This window comes from Thermobia domestica, chromosome 12 (assembly GCF_964235325.1).
Source record: "Thermobia domestica chromosome 12, izTheDome1.hap1.1, whole genome shotgun sequence".
NCBI lineage: Eukaryota > Metazoa > Arthropoda > Insecta > Zygentoma > Lepismatidae > Thermobia > Thermobia domestica.
The window spans coordinates 170,690,993-170,713,929 of NC_137465.1; the positions used below are offsets into that span (position 1 = coordinate 170,690,993).

At 35.8% G+C, this 22,937-nt stretch overlaps 1 protein-coding gene across 2 annotated transcripts in view; it reads right to left on the reverse strand.

Moving 5' to 3' along the window:
• LOC145666828 (lateral signaling target protein 2 homolog) overlaps positions 1-22,937 on the reverse strand; it is a 234,879-nt gene that overhangs the window by 181,845 nt on the left and 30,097 nt on the right. The window lies entirely within an intron of this gene.

Genomic DNA, 22,937 nt, shown 5'->3' on the forward strand with positions numbered 1-22,937 from the left:
CTAAGGGGGCTTGGTTACTGTAAATCGAAATAAGGGGATTGTTGAGATGAAGGGTTGGTTGGATGAAAACCAAGTGGTCTTAATTAGCAGTGAATTCCGACATTTTGCGACCTTACACAATTCTTAACGTGAGCCTCCTCCCCCAGTCTCTTAGAATAATAAGTTGTTTGGGACACTATTTTCATAAATAAAATGCCCTGAGTAATCATTTTATAATGAGCACAGAGTGCGGAAACTACACTGAAACATTAGGGAGAGGGAGCTCAGTTCTCAACAATATTATTAGGAGGGTCTAAAAGAATTCGAGTTCTAGGTTCCGACGCCTATAGTCTCATACATATTTTATTTACTTCGATCCAATATTTGACGTTTTAGTTTTTAGTATTTTGTCATTGCATAGAGAAAATTTAACATCAATCAACGAGTAATTATGCAATTAATGTTCTCCAGCGGAATATCTTTACATGCTATGGAATATATTTAGCTAAACATTTCCGATTTATATTGGTTTCTTACTTATTAAGTTTCCTTGAGTCCTGAAATTACTGCGAAAACCAATTTTCCCTAGACCTTCATATGAGTAGGAATAAACCAAGATAATTTTATTTCACTGTTTAATGTCTAGTATTGCACGTAATAAAACTGTTACTTAAATATGACAATAGGGATTATAAATGAGATATATATTAGTAAAAAGTGGAAAAAAAAAAAACGAGAACTTCCATACTTGTCTTGCTGAAAGCTAGGGAAGGTACCGAGACCGAGACGAGACCGAGACGGGCTTTTACATACCGAGACAGACCTCTATAAATCGAGACGAGACCTTGGTCAGTCTCGAAAGTTTCGGTCTCGTCTCGAATATTGACATATATTTTGCCTTTGCTCAAAATTTGTTTCGTTGCTGTGTGAGATAATATGGGAACGGTTGACTGATGTACAGTGGCGTATTTAGGGGGTAGGTGTCGGGCTCAAGCCCCTCCCGAAATAAATTTCTGATCACTTTTTCGCATTGCACATACAACACAAATGTTTCTTAGCCGTTCCTCAAGCCTCTCCCGAAACAAAATCCACTGCTGTTGTATATAATCATCTCTCTATCTATCTATCTATCTATATATGTATATATATTAAAAATGCTGAAAATTTGTACCATGTTGTGTGAAATATTGAAGGGAAAACTCTTCTAAGATACTCTGCAATACTACTAGATAAACAAACAGTGTTGCCAATGCAAAATAAAGTTATATTTTCTCAAATTGCTCTATCTAAGATATTACCTATTTCTAATTTAGATATTAAATAAAACCACAATACCACATACATTATTCAGTGTAACAAAGGACAATACAGTATCACCAACATTTTGGAGATCTCTAATAACTCAAATGGCATAGACGGTGCAACGCGCATCATTTGTATCTTAGTGTCCCCATGGCATACGGTAATGTATTTCGAATGAATGAAGGATCAACGTTACAAGAAATGAAAAATTTAAATTTTTCTAAAGACTTCACTTCGAAAACGTGCTGATATATCACGTCTCATCATGTAGATGCTTCCAAAAGACTTAAGTGATCATAATGTCATTTACAACAATTGTTATATCAAACCGTTTCGATAGCAAATACATGGATAGTGTTTGTTATACTGCTTAAAATAACGTATTTGTGTTAAATTTTTATAATGATTGTTGCTTTAGTTTGCTTTTATAACATTACAACAATAGTTTTTGGTGATTTTAATTACAAGTCGCAGTTCCTTATTTTAAGTAGTGTTGCCAACTTAAATAAATTACTACATATTATTCTAAATATAGTGCAAATAACGTAGCTAAACTGCAAAATATTTTAAAATTAATCGTAATTTGTTTTATGGTGTAAGAATGTTTTCAAAAGACAATGTTTTTCGTAGTCTTTATAATGTTAATGTCAAAGTTTTGGTTCCAGCAATACATGTAAATGCAAATTGTAACTGAAATTAAATGTAACTGATAACTTTTCAGTAACCCTAGTTGTTCCCCTAAGCCTTAATCCTGATGTACACTAAACCATGGTTAATTAAAAGTTCTAATTACACCCTAGTTACGTTTCACTTGTTTTAGTTTGATTACCGACCATCTCAAACTCGATCCATACCATATAGCCATATACAATTATTCAAAGACTTACAGTTAGTAATACACATTGTGTTGATTTTTGGTTTGGTTTGTTTTAGTTTAATGTCCCACGATTGTGCTAGGGTGTCTAAAGGAGACGTGGAGCTAATGATTATAATGGAATTCGAACCACTTCGGTCGTTCAAATGTACCCTCACCGGAAATCGAATTCGGTACCACGCGAACCAAAGTCAAGCGTGCTAGCCACTAGACCAAATGGAGGTCTTCACATTGTGTTGATTTAAATCATTGAGTCAGTGTTGTTAGATTCGAAGATCAAAAACTAGCGTGTTTGTGCTCCAAAAGTGGCGGATTTGAAGTATTTGTATTCCAAATATATACAGTAAAAATGAATTATTTGACATGATTTTTAACATGGACTGGAAAATGTGCTGAGTATATTGCAAGAAATTATGATCGGTGAACAAAAACAATTCTAGACGGGATACCACGAGATAAAAAAAAAAAGCCTAGAAAACGTCCTTGTACAAGAAGGTTTGACGAAATCAAGAACTGGGGAGTAACCTGAAAAAGAATTGCTCTAGATAGATAGTTGTAGAGAAGACTTGGAAAAACCTTCATCCAGCAGTGGGTTGATAATGGTTGATTATGATTATGGTTATGATTTTATTATATCTGGACCTCAAGAGATAAACCAAACCAAGTGATAATTTCGTAATTTTACAGGAAAAGCGAAAAACCGGTTCTTTAAGTAAGACCTATAGTACTGTTTTTCAAACTATACTAAGTAGTTACAAAGTAATAGGATGCTTTTAGATTTACATTATTATACCACTAGAAAGAACATAGTCTAATTAAAAAGTATTGTTAAGTCAATTTCGACCAAAAGCATAGTCTACCTCTAAAGTTGGTACTATGTGATCAAAAGTATCCGGATACACTCCAAAACACACGCTTTTCATATTAGGTGTATTGTGCTGCCACCTACTTCCAGGTACTCATTATCAGCGACCTCAGTAGTCATTAGACATCGTGAGAAAGCAGAATGAGACGCTCCGCGGAACTCAAGGACTTCGAACATGGTCAGGTGATTGGGTGTCACTTGTGTCAGAAGTCTTTACGCGAGATTTCCATACTCCTAAACATCTCTAGGTCCACTGTGTCTGATGTGATAGTGAAGTGGAAACGTGAAGGGACAGGTATAGCACAAAAGCGTACAGGTCGACCTCGTCTGTTGACTGACAGAGACCGCCGACAGTTGAAGAGGGTCGTAAAGTGTAATAGGCAGACATCTATCCAAAACATCACACAGGAATTCCAAATTGCATCAGGATCCACTGCAAGTACTATGGCAGTTAGGCTTGAGGCGAGAAAACTTGGATTTCATGGTCGAACGGTTGCTCATAAGCCACACATCACGCAGGTAAATGCCAAACGACGCCTCGCTTGGTGTAAGGAGCGTAAACATTGGACGATTGAACAGTGGAAAAACGTTGTGTGGAGTGACGAATCACGGTACACAATGTGGCGATCCGATGGCAGGGTTTGGGTATGGCGAATGCCCGGTGAACGTCATCTGTCAGCATGTGTAGTGCCAACAGCAAAATTCGGAGGTGGTGGTATTATGGTGTGGTCGTGCTTTTCTTGGAGGGGGCTTGCACCCCTTGTTGTTTTGTGTGGCACTCTCACAGCGCTGGCCTACATTGATGTTTTAAGCACCTTCTTGCTTCCCACTGTTCAAGAGCAATTCGGGGATGGTGATTGCATCTTTCAACACGATCGAGCACCTGTTCATACTGCACGACCTGCGGCGGAGTAGTTACACGACCATAACATCCCTGCGATGGACTGGCATGCACAGAGTCCTGACTTGAATCCTATAGAACACCTTTGGGATGTTTTGGAACGCCGGCTTCGTGCCAGGCCTCACCGACCTATATCGATACCTCTCCTCAGTTCAGCACTCCGTGAAGAATGGGCTGCCATTCCCCAAGAAACCTTCCAGCACCTGATTGAAAGTATGCCTGCGAGAGTGGAAGCTGTCATCAAGGCTAAGGGTGGGCCAACACCATATTGAATTCCAGCTGTACCGATGGAGGGCGCCACGAGCCAGGTGTCCGGATACTTTTGATCACGTGGTATATATATAACTTTTACTAGGTAAAGTAGGGTAAAAACGGATCCAAAATTTAACGAAATTCGTACAGCGAAAAAGAAAATATTTTTGATTCTTCATATTGCAGCAAAACTACGAAAATTAATAGGAAAGTAAACTAGAAAGTTAAGATTCACTTGTTTTGCCGGGACAGAGAAAATAGATATAGCTCAAATTACCTATATACTTATATAATATGTATGTCCATGTTTCGCAAGTAATTTTCAATCAATATAAAATTTCAACATAATGATGAGAGCTCAGGAATAAGCTTAATCTATGTTACGGCACTGGATATATGCTTATGTAATACATTACGACCTTATGAACTTGTATAAGAAACAGAATTTACTTAAAGTGAGACGCGAACTATACGAAACATCGGACTTTGAATCTAACTTGTTTGATGATCCAATCCGATACCACAGATAGCAAAGATGAGTGCCGTAGCTCCCACCACAAGGTTAAAGAAGTTCCTGTTTTAAAGTGTCAATTAAACACTGAGATGTGAAACGGTAATAAAGCATTTGATCAATTTGAAACAAAATATTTTGTACTAATAATTTACTCTATTTGTTAAGATAATGAACATTATATTCTGTTTTTAAAATGACAGTCAAAGCAGAATGTATTGAATAATAACTGAGAAATTGTAAAATTTCAATTTCGGTATGATTAAATATATTCGTGCTGCTAGGTGTTGCATTATCCGTTAGGAGGTATTGAACAATTCTGATTCAAAGGAAGGAAATAAATTACTGTATAGTACTGGAGTTAATTTAATAGAATTTAATTGTATAGGCAGTAGTGAAGCTATTTGAGGCAAAGTCTATTGCTGAAAGTGAAATATCGATTACTATTAGGGTTTTATCCCAGGTATGTTATACCTACTGATGATTGAACCTGGAACACACACATGGAAAGTATTAGCGCTAGCAAATTAGCTACGAAGAGGTACATCATACCATAATTGTCAAGAACGAAGGCAAAAAATAAGAAGCGGAAACGACAAACTGTACGATAATAATACTTTCACAATTTTAATTTCACACTATTTATTTCGAGACGAGACCAAGACTTGGCCTTCGAAATCGAGACCAGCATCTGTTGACCGAGACGAGACCGAGACGGCGATTTTTAACTCGAGACGAGATCGAGACCGCTACTTATCAACCGAGACGAGACCGAGACTGTATAAAGTCTCGTCTCGTCTCGATACCATCCCTATGCTGAATGGATAACAAGAAATGCTAAAGTGCTTCTAAGGAGTCTATGTCGGCAACTGTTTTACATTATTACATATTACACATTATAAAGAAGTGAATCATTTATCTTGAAAACGCCCTAATGACTTTTTAAACTATTAATTTTTTTAAAAAAAAATACGAAATTCTGTACGATGCAAATATCGACAAGATATATATATATATATATATATATATATATATATATATATATATATATATATATATATATATATATATATATATATATATATATATATATATATATATATATATATTACGTACGAGGGATGATCGAACAAAAAAGTTACAAAGTATAGAATTTTCACGTTATTTGCTGTAACATAACGAAAATTTATTTGTAGATTAATAACATCTGTCTTGGTGCACGTTTGAAGACTTCGGTTTCTGATCACGTATACCCGAGAAGCGGACATTAAAACTGATGACTCGTCTGGAAAATTGATCGAGTAGAAGTGAGGTCAATGTTGCGGTTTCTTTGGACCAAAACACTACACCTACTGACATCCGTATGTGTATGGGGAGGTCTAAATTTCAAAAGAACATGAAGGGAAGTGGTGTCTGTTTCTGTACCTAATGCTGTTTCTCTATTGCCTTTGACGATATTTTCCTCAATTTCCTTGCACAAGTTCTTTATGCAGTTTTCTCTGGCCTTTTTACTTCTCTGTTGATATGATTTCTGCACCTTCTGTATTCCACTTCTTTGTTTATTATCTTTAACTGTCTTCTTTTCTCCATCATTTCCAATATTTCAGCTGTTATTCAGGGTTTATATTGAGTTCTCGTTTCTCTTCCCTTCCTACGGTGCTTTTAAAATCCCTGCTTTCATGGCTTCCCATTTCCAGTTGATGTCATCGCCTACTAAATCTACCTGAAACGTCTCTTTGTCGCTGTTGCGAATTCCTTTTTCGTGTTTTCATTTCTTCTTAGCTTGACTGTGTTCCATCTTTTGTTTGGTGCTATCACTCTTTTCTTCTTTAATCGGAGTTCGCTCCTCATCAAAACTAAACTATGATCTGAGTCAACGTCTGCTCCTGGGTAACTCTTACTGTTCTTCACTTGATTTCTAAATGCTTGTCGGACCAATATATAGCCTATTTAGTACCTTTCTTTGTCTACTGGTCTTGTCCATGTATATTTTCTTCTTAGTGGTTGTTCGAAGAGAGTATCTGTTATAGTCAGATTACGGCTTTTGCAGACCTTAACTAGTCGTGCACCTCTCGCCTGTCGTCGTGATAAGCGGTTGAACAAAAACTGCGATTACATCGAGAACTACTGTTGAGTGCCAGCTATTATCAGGTATGTCTCACACATAAGCCATAATAGGTACGTAACTTTTTTTCCGATCACCCCTTGCACATTACAATACTATCAGATTAACAGTATTGCCAACTTAACAAAGTTATTATTTTTCAAATGGCACGACGTCCGGTTATAAATAAATGTGATAATGCAAGTAAGACCCTCCATTGCACTTCTATACGAACGTCGACGAATGAACAAACCTTGAAAACATCGGAATTATCGTAGTTCTAGAAACGTATGAGCAACACTGATTCAATACAATGCTAAGCGTCAAGATTGCTAACATGTATATTAGGTACATTCTATTAAAATTTCCGTAAAACCCATTCAATATACACCGCTAACATTGAAATAAAATGAAATGAAATTTTGAGTTTTACGTCCCACGGTTATGCCGGTTAGGCTAAAGGAGACGGTGATAATGAGTAATGAATGAAATGGTAGAATGAAGAAAGTGGGAGGAAACGGGAGAACCCCGAGAAAACCCACGCACACGGTGTTTGACCGCTAACATTGGGAAAGCCAAAGTATATAGATTTCACATACTACTGCGGACATAATATATGTAAAGCATCTTATTGAACCTCAATTCAACTTAAAAACTACATGTCACAGGGCAAAATGTACAATGGCGGATCCAGGATATGATCAAGGGAGGGGCTAAACAATAATTTGCCGTTTTATCCAGTGTAAAGCAGGATTGAAGCCCATTTTATCCAGTGTAAACCTGAGCGTCAAGGGGGGCTATAGCCCCTTAGCCCCCTTGTATGTATATATATATATATATAGGTCGAGACATTTGTAAATAATGAAACGAGACAAATTCTTTCATAATGAGAAAAAAAGGATAGTAATAACGCCTGTCTATGTAAGTTTAGTATACAATTCAATTTACGCTTATCAACATTCCGCTAAAGAAAATACAGAATCATATTTTACTTATCACGGTATAAAACGTAAGACAGCGTGTCTAGCAACATATGATAAATACTTTTCAAGTAGAATCTTTGTTTTAATAGGATAAGAAAACGAACTTCTTATCCATGGGGACAAAAGAAAAAATTTGAGCACATGATATCTACATGATTTTTTTTTTTTTAGCCTCGACCTTATATCATGTGATATAAAACTGTACATTTCAAAACACAAACTAGCTATCAATGAAAAAATAACTGATACGAAGTGAACTTAATACCAGGAATCATGAACTGACATAAATTAATTAGAAACAATTTCCAATGGTTGTAAATGGAATTGTCTTCGGTAAATAACATATTAAACTAACAGCTTGTTGTGTTAGCAGTTAAGTCGATGAAAATACAACAACAAAAAGAATATATTCTTTGGCTTCTTCCCGAGTTAAAATAGTCATTTTTAGACTTTGAACTATGCCACGCAGAACTACGGAAAGTCTTACAGAATAGTTATGTCCGTACGTCGGTAGGTATCAGAGTACAAATGACCACATATATAGAAACCCCTTTTTTAAATATGGATTTAGTGTACAATCCGCGGCAAAAAACCTGCAACATGAGAATGTAAGTTTATTCTGATACTACGCCTAACAGCACAGGGAATCAACATAACGTCTAAGTGGCACGAATCACGCCAGGATAAACCTCGGCGTCCTACCGTGAACACTTATTTTGGAGCAAAAGACTTCGTCATTTCACAATAAACTTACATGATTATGTTGCAGGTTTTTTGCCGCAGATTGTACCATGAGTAAGGTTCCATCTTCTCCTTTAACCCCTATTGAAACCAGAAGTGGTAGAAATCTACGCATGCATTCCGGTTTCAACACTGATCGTTATAGAGGAAAAAAGTAACATATAGCGAGAAGGAATTTCTTAATATGGATTCACTATTACAGAACTAGGTTCTATCTAAGCTCTTATCTGTCTACTAAAACCAGAATGTTGTAGAAATCTACTAAAAGTTCAGTTTTAATTATCGATTCTATAGAACAAGAAGTGTACAAGATGGTGAGAAACTCTTTTATATATGGATTCACCATCTCAAAGACAGATTCTATCCCCGACCATACAATTCATACTTAAACTAATGTACAGAATCAGATCACTGCGAGTAAGCGCAATGCTATTCATACTAGCATAACTTTGTTACGCATTTGGAAAACTATTCCCGTATATGAACCAAGGTTCTAACAGATAACGGTACACCGCTTCTAAATCTGACATCTTTGTCTCCTAACAATTTGACCAACACTGACAACTATTAGTTATTGTATTAATCTGTAGACATGAGTATCATTTTTATTTACACACATTTATAATCCAGCACTTTACGCAACCATATAGGCAAAATTTAAAAGAAGTCGAACGTATATTGCACTGGTTCCCAACCTGGAAGCTCCTTCGTGAATTCTGCATACTTTATGCTCCTCCTCCTTGCTGTTCTTTGGTCTGACTTCATTTGATGATTTCACATACACTACTTAACTCTCGAAATTATTATTATTACCAATTTATACTTATTTCCACGAAACTTCTGCATACCATTGTAGTGCAGTATTATTTTGTACCAGCTTTGTCCTTAATGGAACCACGATTCTTTCTTATGGTTATTTTGTGTTTGTTTGGTATTTAACGACTCTTCGTTACAACATTCGTAATATTTATAATAATTACAAATGTAGTTTATTTCCGTCAGTAGCTTGGGCCCTCCTTACTTGCTTTTCGCGCCTTCCTAGGTTGGGACCCACTGATCTTTGCAATATTTTCTAAATTAGAGGCGACGAAAATGCTTAAGTGACTAGTGACTAATGAAAGAATTTATGTAACATTTTAAAATCTTATTTAATATAACTATTAGTCCACTCTTGAACCCTGTACTTCAAGGTACAACCTGGTCCAAAACAGCTGGCGGCTCACGTAGAAGAATGAAACAAGTGTGAATCTCCTTTGGTTGCTTAAGGTTTTCATTTCAAATCAAAATCATAAATTTTACTATAAAGGATTGTAAGAGTAAATTGGTAGCTACCATATTAGTTTTATGTATTTTAACACGAGTACAAATTAATGTCTCAAGTCTACTCTAAAAAGCGGATACAAAAGGTGGAAACCAGTGATGATGGCACGAGTCCCGGGTTACCAATTTGGTCTGGGTCTCGCTTCTCAGTCCCGATCTGATACGGCGAACGCAGATGACTCATAAGCAGCAGAAATACAAGCTCTACAGTATTACTGCAGAATTTTAGTGGATTAATGATGTCCACTAGTAGATCTCTCTAATATTTATGGGTTTGATTCCTGGTGTGAAACTTCTCAATCAAGTTACCATATACTGACTTTTCAAATATTTTCTTATTCGTCCTTCCATACTGAAAATTAATAAAGTGGTTTGGAACAGACTATACAAAAAGTTTTTAACGGAACATTACTAAAGACTAAGATACTGGAGTGGATGCGTTATACTGCAAAGGTCTTTTTGCACCCGTCAATGTTTAAAATTCAGTAATAAGTCTGCCATGAGTATAATAATAATAATAATAATAATAATATTGAAAACATGCAAACACAGTTATAAAACCACTAGGGTAAAATTATGGGATATTACTTTTATTTTGCCAGGGCTACATGGCAAGGGAAAAGAATGGCCATAGTATGAAAAATAAATCAAATATATACTTCTCGAGATTGTCAATTGAACTGGAAAGAAAACCGTGTTGACACTAGTCAGAGGACAAACATATAGGAGGAAGGAAGAAATGAGTTAAATAGAAACTAGATATTCACAATGCAGGTAGGACATGAGGTGACGAAGACACAAAAATTTTAGAGATTGTTCAGTGGTCATCTCCAAGCAGTGTTGGTAAGTCTGCTGGTAGGGTAAAGTCAACTCGAAGATGAGTAAAATGAGGACAATCCACAAGATGATGATAACCCTATATTGCGCCGTGTTAATCCAAATTAACAAACCATGTTGAGAGTAATACTTTGAATGTCTTACCATAGATGGTGCCACTCCTGTTTTAGGTAGTTTCCTTTATGCCGTACCATCTGTTATGAACACTCATAATTACGTCTGTTGCGGAAGTAGAGGTTTTCCAGCAGTTTCTGTTGCAAGCAGGGATACAACGTGCGTGGATGCATTGCTTTCTTTATTTTTGAAGCAAGAGCAGTATCGTGTATCGTGTTTCAGCATACCTTAAAGTACGTATTATTTACTAAAGCGTTATGAACATCTCCACAATACTATGTTTTAAGAAAGTTTGGAACATCTAGAAAGAAATTTTGTATTGTATATCAATAAAAAATTAAACTAGGCCTAATAAGGTTCACAATTGCGCAATGTTAATTCAAATGCACAATCCTCCTGACGTCATATTTTAAATGTGTGATTAAAGATTTGTTATTAGTTCGTTTTAAATACGCGAATGCGGTAAGAAAAACATCTAAATATTTTTTCTCGAAAACATAGATAAATTGTGCAATATAGGGTTAAATACTTTGTCTAACTCCACAGGTTAACAGCATGATGAGTTTTCGCTACAAACTAGAAATTCCTGTGTGAAATATGAGTGTCCAGTGCGAAATCGATTTGGAATTCATTCCTCCTGTCGAGAAGAGCTTGGTTCAGACATGAAGTGCAGGTCTGAGTATTTAAGTAATTTATTGTTGACAGTGTTTCCATTTGGGCTGACAGCGCTGATGCAACTGAGCAGTAAATGGCGAAAGCAGATCCGTGCTGGGTATGGGGAGATGAAGCTCTCTTCCTTCATGAACAGCAACTTTCGCTGCACAAGAGTTCAGCGTCGTCGCTTACAATCTACACGTTTTACAGGCTCGTTCGAGTAAATTTTGACGAACGTAAGAAAAGTATAAATTTTGTGGGAAAGGAGATAATAGTGTTTCTTAGAATATTCTCTATATGTATGACGATGTTACACAGTCTCCTGGTCACAATGGGTCTGTCCAGGGTACTGCTGGAAACAATGACGATATTGTTTATGGACGATATGAGCATCTCCCTATGTAGAAATTGCACTCCACTGGAAGGACACGTTTATCAGAAAATTGAGTTTGGAGAAGGGAGTATGTACACTAGTCATCACAATAACTTGCTCTCAAGCTCATAAATACTGTAATAGCATACGGAGAGTTTTGAATTACTAATTGGGAAATTTTGAAAGTTTAAGACCTGGATCATCATATGCTGTGAGGGGACAAAGAAACATAATATGTTGAGAGTGTTGTTAGACAAGTGAAGCACAATTCTCATTACGGTTCTCTTATTGGTTTCACACTTTACAAGGCATCCTGTATAAGTTGCCTCGTCTGCTGTTGTCTTGTTTACATCAGCGACAAAAAAATAAAAATACGTAAATAAATAAAATCAGTGAACCCACACTAAGACAGCTAAACGAAAACTTTTAAAACACAGCACTTATATGTGCCCGGTACGCGTCTATACCACTTTCTGTGATAATATAAAGGACCATAATTTTAACAGGTTTTCACCATTAACAACTCAAACTCATCCTTCAGAAATAATGAACGAAAGAATAAAATTGTCAAGCCCTGATTATTCCTGTTCCGCTAGCTTGAACCAATGCGCAACTCTAACGTCATTTTTATTTATTTCTCTTTTTAATTATTGTTATTATTAATTATAAGTATAAAAAAGAAAGTATAGGTGTTAATCACATATATTTCTTGCGTAATTTATATGGATGAGTCAACTAGTCTGGACTGGAATACTGAAAAGTTTAAAAATTTTACGTTTACAAAATTTTTATTATTAGGCTAAAACATCATTGCACTGAAGAAAACTAAGCAGATATAGAGCACTTGACAACATTAATAATAAAATACCTTCAAATAACTGCTGAATCTACACAGCTCTATTGTCAAAATATTCACAATTGCTGATGATAATCTTTACAATTACCAGGTAATGCCATTTCAGTTAATATAACTGTATCACAACGCACCTGGTGACGAATTTCAAACATTGTTCAATATTACAGAATCAATTGTGAGGACTATTTACACAACGTACTGCATACTACACATTGCAAAACAAGCATTTTTCAATGTCGAACGAAAGAACTTCCAAAAAATCAAATATACGAAATATGTTTATTTATTGTTAGCTATTCATAATCTCGGCAACTCTTCTTTTTGTTTCAACACTTGATGAATATCACTCAATTTTCTTTAAACATTTTTAATATTTTTAATAATGAAAGTACATAAAAAAGTATTAACCACTTCAAGTTTTCAGTAGGAAGGTAACCTTCTAAAGTATTACTTCAGTCATGGATCTGTCTTTCGATTATTTAAGTTCCGTCTAGCTACGCCTGAAAAATTGTCTGCCTTCAGAAATAACATTCAATGGGTGAAGTATTAATACAAACGATTTGGTATGTGAAAGCGTGCGACAAATGCGTGTGGATGTATTCAAATATCAGTCTGAAAGAAAACGTTGATCACCAGATTGAATTTTATTACAGAAACTTACACAGAAGAAGAATAAAGCATCAAAGAGATATGGTGAACACAGACCCGTATTTATATATTGTGCGCCCCTGTGCTCTAAATAATTGGCCGCACCCCCGAAAACGACCAATATTAGAGTTGAATTCATAGTTTTTGGGGTCGCTGAGATGAATAGTGAAGTTTTAATTCAATTCAACTTCAAGGTCAAGGTCATTCTCCAGGGCGAGATTTTAAAAATAATCGAAAACGACAGATATTAGTGTTGAATTCATAGTTTTCGAGGTCGCTGAGTTTAACGGTATCAGTTTTCATGATGTTCAAGTTCATCCTCACTGGTTGGGGTCGTGGTGGGAGAGGACTTTTTAAAAATAATCAGATAATCTATTTAATTAGTAACCACTGTAATTAGAGCGAATTAAACACATTAACATATTTTCTTGCTCTTACGCGGGATTTTGCGGGTTGCTAGTTTTAAATATTGAAATCTTAAAAAAGTAATTTCGAAATTTTGCCGCCCTGTGCTCGAGCATAGAATAGCACTTACCTAAATACGGACCTGGGTGAACACACTGATAGAGCCGTACATCCTGGCATCGATAGGTCTTCCTTTAGTCTAATTTCATTTTATCAACAAGAGTACTCCCTCCTGCAGGGACATAACTTTGGAAATGGCGTGAACTACCACAAAGTATAAGCCTTCTGCTTACGTACCCACTCAGATACGGACTCGAGCAGTTTTGTTTTCGTCCCAAACACTTTAGTAACCTCTTCATAACGTACAAGAATTTTCAGTTTCCACGTCCTTAGCACAGAAAATATATTTCTACAATTAGGAACAAATCTGCGATACAATACAGTACGCAGTACAATATATTTTGAACAAACTACATCCTCAAGATGTAGGCTGCAGACTTTTCCCCACGGAATTCATAAACAGAAATAACTGGTGAGTTCTATCGACATTTCTTGCGTTATTTTTCCTTTTAGGACAGCCAGTATGCAAATAAAAAGATTTTTACAGGGGATTACTTTTACTAAGGAAGAAAATGAGCAAATATGCAGTATAGCTATTTTCTAGTCTCACCATTATAAACACATCTCCCACCGATACTTTTGTTTCTTATTACCCTATATAACTAACATATTTACTGTATATTGCATAACCTACGTAACGTAAAAGTCGCTCCAATGTGAGTGGTTTGTGGTGAACGACATTGTGTCCGTGTATTTCTTGAGGTACTTTTGTTTTCTCCCACATTCTCATTCCATCAATTCTTCCATCATTCACTGCCTTAATTATCAATCTCCCTTAGCATAAAGGGCATAATTGTTTCGAATGTGAGTAGACCTCGCACTATACAAGCTTACGTATGCTAGCATTTGTTTTCCCCTTATTTCAATAAAGTACAATTTTGTTTACAACTATCTTTCCTGTATAAATGACGCTAAGAATTTTTTTCTCTCTTCTATTTCATCGCAAAACCGCTGCTGTCTCTGACTACGAAAGTATCTCCCGTCCTCCTGATTCAACATTCACTTCAGCAGTGTGTTGTGCTCCACTCTGGTTTCCACACCTTCATATCACCTTGACCTGATCGGTAATTGAAGAGCATGACATGACTGTGGTAGAACCACAGCCAGGACTTTATGTAGGACACAGAACAATCTATTAGCAAGACAGTGAGAGTCCTTTCCATGTATGGTTCAGTGTTCAACTTTATTTTTCTTTCTTTCTTTCAAATAGCTATTCTGCAAATAGACAATTAAATAGATGTGCACCATGCTCGAAAACACGTATTTTGTAAAGTTTAACTACATGTAAGAAACAAAAGCATATTGTAACTTACACGAACTCACGTCCATAATTAACAGGGTACATACAGAAGTATAGAAACAATCTTGCAATTTCAATAGTAAAAATTTGTTTTTGAATTTCATATTAGAATATAAGATATCTTCAAATATTTAAATCCCTTCAAAGCATCTACATATTTATTATAAATAAATATGACTGATATATCTATAATTTGGCATGGCACGTAAAAATATATATTGAACTGTTTGTTCATTTAAAATTTATCATTAAGGGTATATAAGAAATAGATCTACAATATTAAGTGGGATCCAAGCACCACATTTGTGTGCTCAACAGATCAAACTCTAGTTTGCTGAACCAAAGGGAAAATACTAATCACCTAGACACAGAGGAACTCAGTAGACCTTATTTGTATCTGTTTTAACACACAGAGCAATAATGTTAACGTACTTTGTGTAGGATACTGACAATGAAACCAGTTTTTTCTCTCACTCTCCTCCCTCTAGAAGTATGTTATACAGAGGTAATTATTACAAAATTGTACCACAGCTACTCATCAAAACACTACTTAGAAAAATACCACTATTCTCACAGGATTTCTCATAATTTCGAGACCTCAAGACCAGTTTTTAAATCAATTATTAGCATCGAAGATCTATAAGAAACTTTTCAATAAGTTTTCCTTTCGATGTTTTAAAATTTATATCACATATATAAATTTGTTTTTTCTTTCCTTTCTATTTTATTAAAATTGCACAATTATGTTCCATAACAGAAAGAAGAAGGCAATAAACGCAAATGAATATCGATATGATTAGCTGAAACAGAAAACGTAAGAAAAAACACTAAGTCTAAATCAAATTCACGTACTCTTGAGTTCTAGCCTGCGTCCACTGCACAAAGCCAGTGCTGTTCCCGGAAAGACATTTTATCAAAGCAAGGCACGTTAACAAACAAACAAACAAACAAAAATCAATGCAAAGGAAACCATGAAACACAACTGATGTCAGCTTAAAAAACGGAAAACCGATCACTACGATAAACTATATAGAACCCGAATTCTTGAATTATGCTTTTAATATCAGATCTACTGTCTATTGTATAAAATGTCACATTGTTGACTCACTATCGGTTTTCATTCCTCGACTTTACAGTCGTAGAAAATTCAATAGCATAAGGCAAATATGACCATTAATTCAAAAATGGCATCTGTGTGTAAATCCTTCAGTACGATATCTCCTTCACAAACCTTACTCTATAAAGTTCATTAAACCGTACGTACTTCCACAGAACAATACCTTTAATGCCTCATAAAATTATCTCCACATTCGAGAAAACATAACCTGCTTAGTGTATTTCTTCCTCGCTCACTGTCTTTGTTGCGTTCCAATTTGCTCCGTTTCACAAATCCACTCATTTCAACATCGATGAACTCAAATTACTCTCTGGTACTTCAGCCCACGAAAAGTTCACAATAGAGAGATCTTTCATTCGGTGATGTGTTGTCAGTACAACAGCCTCCATCGCCATTATTTCTTTCTTCATCGGGTTTTGCCACAATCGATCCTGTACGACTAAAGTTCACTTTACTCAAAGCAGGCACAATATAAATCCTTTTCTGTGTATATATTAAACAAAATATTATCGCCATATGTCTATACTAAACGTAGTCACATACGCAACTCAAGTATATAAGCTCATGATTACCTCAGTACTGTCGTGTCATTTAATTTAAGCGATATCGCATTACATAAACGAAAAATTGCAATATATATATATTACACTACCAACAAGTACATACATATACATTGTTGCCTTTAATTCATGATAAAAATTTTCTCTTTTAGTCTCTTATACGGTTAAACTAAGGTTCAGTGATAAATTTCTTTTTATGTGCCTTTCATACATGGAGCAAAATTAGAAACGAAGTGGCAGTTCAAAACTACGTAGAACTTTGTGTTGAGAAGGGAATCTAAATCACGAGCTTCTTGAAGTCACAGAGATAGGGTCGTACTGGTAGTTGAAGTAGAGGGTCTCTGAAGAAAGGGATAACGATAGAATCCTGCCGCTTTATAACATCCAGAGGTGTCTGTCAAACGAAATAGAAGAAGCATAACGGATGTCTTAGCGAAATACGATGTATATAATGAGTACAGTCTATACGATATAAATATTGCATACACGAATCAGTCGTTTTTTCTAAGCTAAGCTGTTAGCATACGTGCCTTTGGCGTGAGAGACCTGGGTTCGATTCCCAGAGGAAGTTTATGTGGTTCGGATTCCACGTTAATCAATAGGTCCACGTTTCGAGGCTAAACGGACGTTAAACTCAACGAATCAGTTGATCACACATCAACTTGGAAAAGTAGGATGAACCTATATACTCTCCCCTCATTTGCGCACTTCGCTGGGTGTAGCTATTGTTAAATGAGGTGCTGAACAAAAAACAGGCACATTAAAGAAACTAAGGAAAAGTGATTACTGCAAAGAAATAAAAATCTTTACAAAGTAACTTGTTTCACTATATTTGGTTTGTAGCTTGACATCTTTTCGGCAACGGCTCGTTATTCCATAATGAGAAAAAGTTACACAATTAGAGTGACAAACTAGATGCTACTTGACCAAGGTCGACAAACTGACCATTGCGTTCAAGTAATATTGGCGATTACACAACGTGTACGTGGATTAGGTGGTCTGCCTTGATATCATGCTGAACCATCACGACCACATTCTTACGCTCTCAAGGTACCTAATACACATATATACTATACACATCTGTATCTTCCCACTTTTCTTGATAAATCTTAAAAACAGAGAAAGAGAAACTTGTGATATCATATCGCGTGACAAGGAGACTCAATTGGCTGATGCGCCTCGCCGTTTCTCCGTCTCCAAAACGAGAGGATCATTTCCTTTGGCAATGACTCCATTTCGAGTTTCCCGTTATTTGCAGCCACCCTACCATCTGTCACACTTTGATGCACTTGACACGCTCTGCTTTCAGCGAAACAAACCTAACGGAAGATAGAGATGGCGAGAGAGAATAATAGGAGGTTGTTGCATCAAGGAACTCTTCAGCGACCGCCAACAATTCTTGAAACGAGGATTCCACCATTCTTATGACTTACACATAAGGAAAACCAGAGGATCTTGTCCGCCTACAACCATGACATAGCGAGTATTAGTGTTTTCATAAACTTTAACCTCCATTTTATTCCACCTTCACATCATTTTAATTTCCTTAAATACAAGAAGTAGAGTACGGCTAGGACCATGCTGGAGAGAAACATATTTTCACTATTGAAACTTTCACCTGTAGCCTGCGTGGCCAGTTTTCCCGAAAAAAAGGGGGGAGTCGGCTTGGGCTTATATTTAAAGGTACAATCCAGGCATTTCCCTAGTAGAACTGAGGAAACAGCTGGGAAAACCTGTTAGGATGGTCGGTCACCGGATTCTAACTCGGGCCTTCTGATTGCGAAGCAAGAGCACTAACTACTAGCCCAAATCAGTTCAGTATGCTGCTACATTACTTGTTTATAAAATCGTTGAACAACTTTAGACTGTGTCAATTATAATTATTAGATGATAAATTTTCCACCCCTTCTATACCAATAATCATCACTAGTTTCTAAGTTCAGCTTTCGGAGGAAAACTGGGATCACAAACAAAAACCAAAAACTATCTTCCCAAGCGATCTTCTTCATCCACAGAGAAGGATCCTTCCTCTGCTTCTGTAACTCTCTTCGGAAAAGACGTTAGATTAGTTGCGGTTACTACGCATACTCAAGTTCAGTACCGTGGCCGCATGAGACGCGAATTAACAGTCCAAACCACGTGTGTCGCTCATATTTCCTTACCGAAAGTAAAATGCGAACGATTTAGCCATCAAGGACTTAAGAAAAAAAGAAAAGAAAGAACCAATCCAATCAAATGATGACCCATGATTAGTGATGTGAGGTGGAAAATTTTCCATTTCGGAAAATTTTCCGCTATATTTTTCCGGAAAATTTTCCGTTCTAAAAAAATATCAGTAATCAAGTAACAATTCCTCAGCAATCATAAAATTTTTTGAATTCATGTACAGAAATGTAAAAAAAAAAAAAAAAAAAAAAAAATGAAAGATCGTTTAAAGAATCTGAAAATTTTCATCGCTCAGACAATTTTCAGTACTATGTAGGAACAAGTGAAACAAATTTTCATGAATCGAAGAATTGTCTGTCCTGTACAGTGATGAAAATTTTCCGGAAAATTTTGAAACGGAAAATTTTCTGATTCATAAAAGCATACTCCACTTATTCCTACATCGTTGTTTAGCCGTGCTGTGAGGTGGAAAATTTTCTTCTATATTTTTCCGGAAAATTTTCCGTACTTAACAAATATCAGTGATCAAGTAACAGTTCCTCAGTATTCATAAAATTGATTGAAATCATACATAAAAATGTTAAAATGTGAAAGATCGTTTAAAGAATCTGAAAATTTACATGGCTCACACAATATTCAGTACTATGTAGGAACAAGTAAAACAATGTTTCATAAATCGAAATATTTTGTGTCTTTTATGGAAAAATTGAAGAACATTTTATGAGTCGGAAAATTTTCATCATTTTGAAGCAATAAGTAAAACAACTTTTTGTGAATCGGAAAGTTTTATTGCTCTGTAGAAACAAGTGAAAGGAATTTTCATAGATCGAAAAATTTTCATCACGATGTAGAAACAAGCGGATGTAGTGGAAAATTTTCCACCTAACATAACTATACTTAATATCCAAAACTGTCCGGATTATGAAAAGTGTTTTCACTTACTTCTACATCGTGATGAAAATTTTCCGATTCATGAAAATTCCTGACATTTGTTTCCACAGAGCAATAAAACTTCCCAATTCACAAAAAGTTGTTTTACTTTTTGCTTCAAAATGATGAAAATTTTCCGACTCATAAAATGTTCTTCAATTTTTCCATAAAAGACACAAAATATTTCGATTTATGAAACATTGTTTTACTTGTTCCTACATAGTACTGAATATTGTGTGAGCCATGTAAATTTTCAGATTCTTTAAACGATCTTTCACATTTTAACATTTTTATGCATGATTTCAATCAATTTTATGAATACTGAGGAACTGTTACTTGATCATTGATATTTGTTAACGGAAAATTTTCCGGAAAAATATAGAAGAAAATTTTCCACCTCACATCACGGCTAAACAACGATGTAGGAATAAGTGGAGTATGCTTTTATGAATCGGAAAATTTTCAGTTTCAAAATTTTCCGGAAAATTTTCATCGCTGTATAGAACAGACAATTCTTCGATTCATGAAAAATTGTTTCACTTGTTCCTACATAGTACTGAAAATTGTGAGAGCCATGAAAATTTTCCGATTCTTTAAACAATCTTTCAATTTTTAACATTAATATACATGAATTTAACCAATTTATGAATATTGAGGAATGTTACTTGATCACTGATTTTTGTTAAGAACGGAAAATTTTCCGGAAAAGTACAGAAGAAAATTTTCCACCTCACATCACGGCTATACAACGATGTAGGGATAATTGGAGTATGTTTTTATGAATCGGAAAATTTTCCGGAAAATTTTCATCACTGCCCATTATATTTCTTTCCCACCCCGAGAAGGTATCGTTAAGCTAGGGGGTACTATGACTGCGACAATTCCAGTGGTTCGCGTAAATACCCATTCACTACAACCAGCCTTTCCTCTTTGCAATCTCAATCATGGAATCTGCTTACGAGCCAACTATAAATCCAGTATCCGCCGAGAAAACTTTTAAGGTTCAACTTGATTCGGGAAGGCAACGATAAATGGGAGTAACTACTGACACTATACGTGATCCCCTTCATATTATATATATTATACACAACAGTAAGATATTACCTCAAAGGACAAAGGATGCGGGTAAATTGTCAGTAGTATAGGGTACAACTGACTCCTAAGTGCAACACAACGCTTGTATCCATAGTCCGGGAGTGAAGAGAAAAAGTTCTAGAAAACATTATACGTCGGTCATGAAAACAGAACTGATTCATAAACTAAATTCCAGATTATCACACTATTTAGTCAATAAGCCCGATTTTTCTACATTTTTAGGTTACAGAAGACGACGATGAACGCAAATCAATGACGTAGTAAGTGGAATGAAAACAGAGACTAGAAACTATGACGACACTAGCTTGAATTTCTTGAGGGGCAGAGAAATTTTGAAGTAGCAGTTATTTTTGTATACACAAAAGGATAGTTTTATACTACTTGATCTTATTACAATATCATCTAGGGAAACAGTTACTGGCTTTTCCCACTCCTTTGGCGTCGTCCCTGACTAAATATCTCTGTAAATAAGACAATCTAGAAATGAACAAAAATTCAGCACATGGCAAGTGCGGGCTCCTCATTTGAGTTCCTACTAATCTTCGGATATCTTGAGCTAGACTATTATCGAGTATTAGAATATATGTAATACATATACAATTCCATGGATAACATCCTCCTGAATCATAATGGTCACCTTAATTAACACTGTCAATTGACTCCAGGATGAATGTCCTACTAACTCTTACCCCAATTATTTATCTTGGGCAATTCTTTTCCACACGTTACTCCGCAGTGATTTTTAAATTCGTTACGCCACCACGGACAAGGATGTTTCCTAGGTCCTTGCACGTCTTTTTGTATTCAGTCGAGTACAGTTTTTCCCAATCGATTAAATTTATCATTTCATCTTGCAATATGCTCGCTCCACTGCAGTTCAATGTCTATTTTTGTAATTATATATATAGTGGATAAAGTGGATAGTTTCAAATATCTAGGATCAATATTAACAGAGGAAAATCATATTCACGAAGAAATTAAATGTCGACTAAAAGCAGGGAATTCGTGTTACTATTCGGTTCAAAATCTCTTGTTGTCGCGAATTCTGTCGAGGAATTTGAAGCTTAAAATATACAAAACAATAATTATGCCTTTTGTTCTGTATGGCTGCGAAACATGGTCACTTACTCTGAGGGAAGAACATAGACTGAAAGTATTTGAGAACAAGATCCTGAGACGAATATTCGGACCCAAGAGGAACGGGAGTGGGGAATAGAGGAAACTTCATAACGAGGAACTACATAATTTATATGGTTTACCCAACTTTGTTAGGGTCGTCAAGTCTAGGAGGCTTAGGTGGGCGGGTCATGTAGCTAGAATGGAAGAAAGTAGAAACGCTTTCAAAGTTTTGATTGGAAGACCAATCGGAAAACGACCATTAGGAAGACCTAGGCGCAGATGGGAGGACAATATTAAGATGGATCTCGCAGAGATTGGAATAGAAAGTAGAAAATGGATGCAGTTAGCTAAGGATAGAAGTCAGTGGAGAGCTTTTGTGAACGCGGCATTGAACCTCCGGGTTCTATAGGAAATAGAGTTATATATATAATCACTCTCCTGTAATTTCTAGCATACATCTGTCTTGATTCATTGTGCAGTCTGTAGATGGTGAATGTCTGATTCTGTCAGTGTCCACTTCTCCGATCAAAGTCAAAATAAGCAAAATTGCATTCACTGAAAATGTTATGCTCTACACGCATGGTATTTTACTTTTCAGTATGAAGTTTTTCCTCCCGAATGATCTCAAGCCAATCTAGTTTTTCACGTCACCATCCATAAATAACTTCTTTTCCAGCCAGACGTAGGTATTCACTTTTTTCTAATTCCGTATTTTCAACCTCTATCTTTGACTTTTTTTTTTTTTTTTTTTTTTTTTGAAAAGTTTGTTGAGCTTCACCTTTGCCCTTTCCATATTCATTTTCAAAACGAC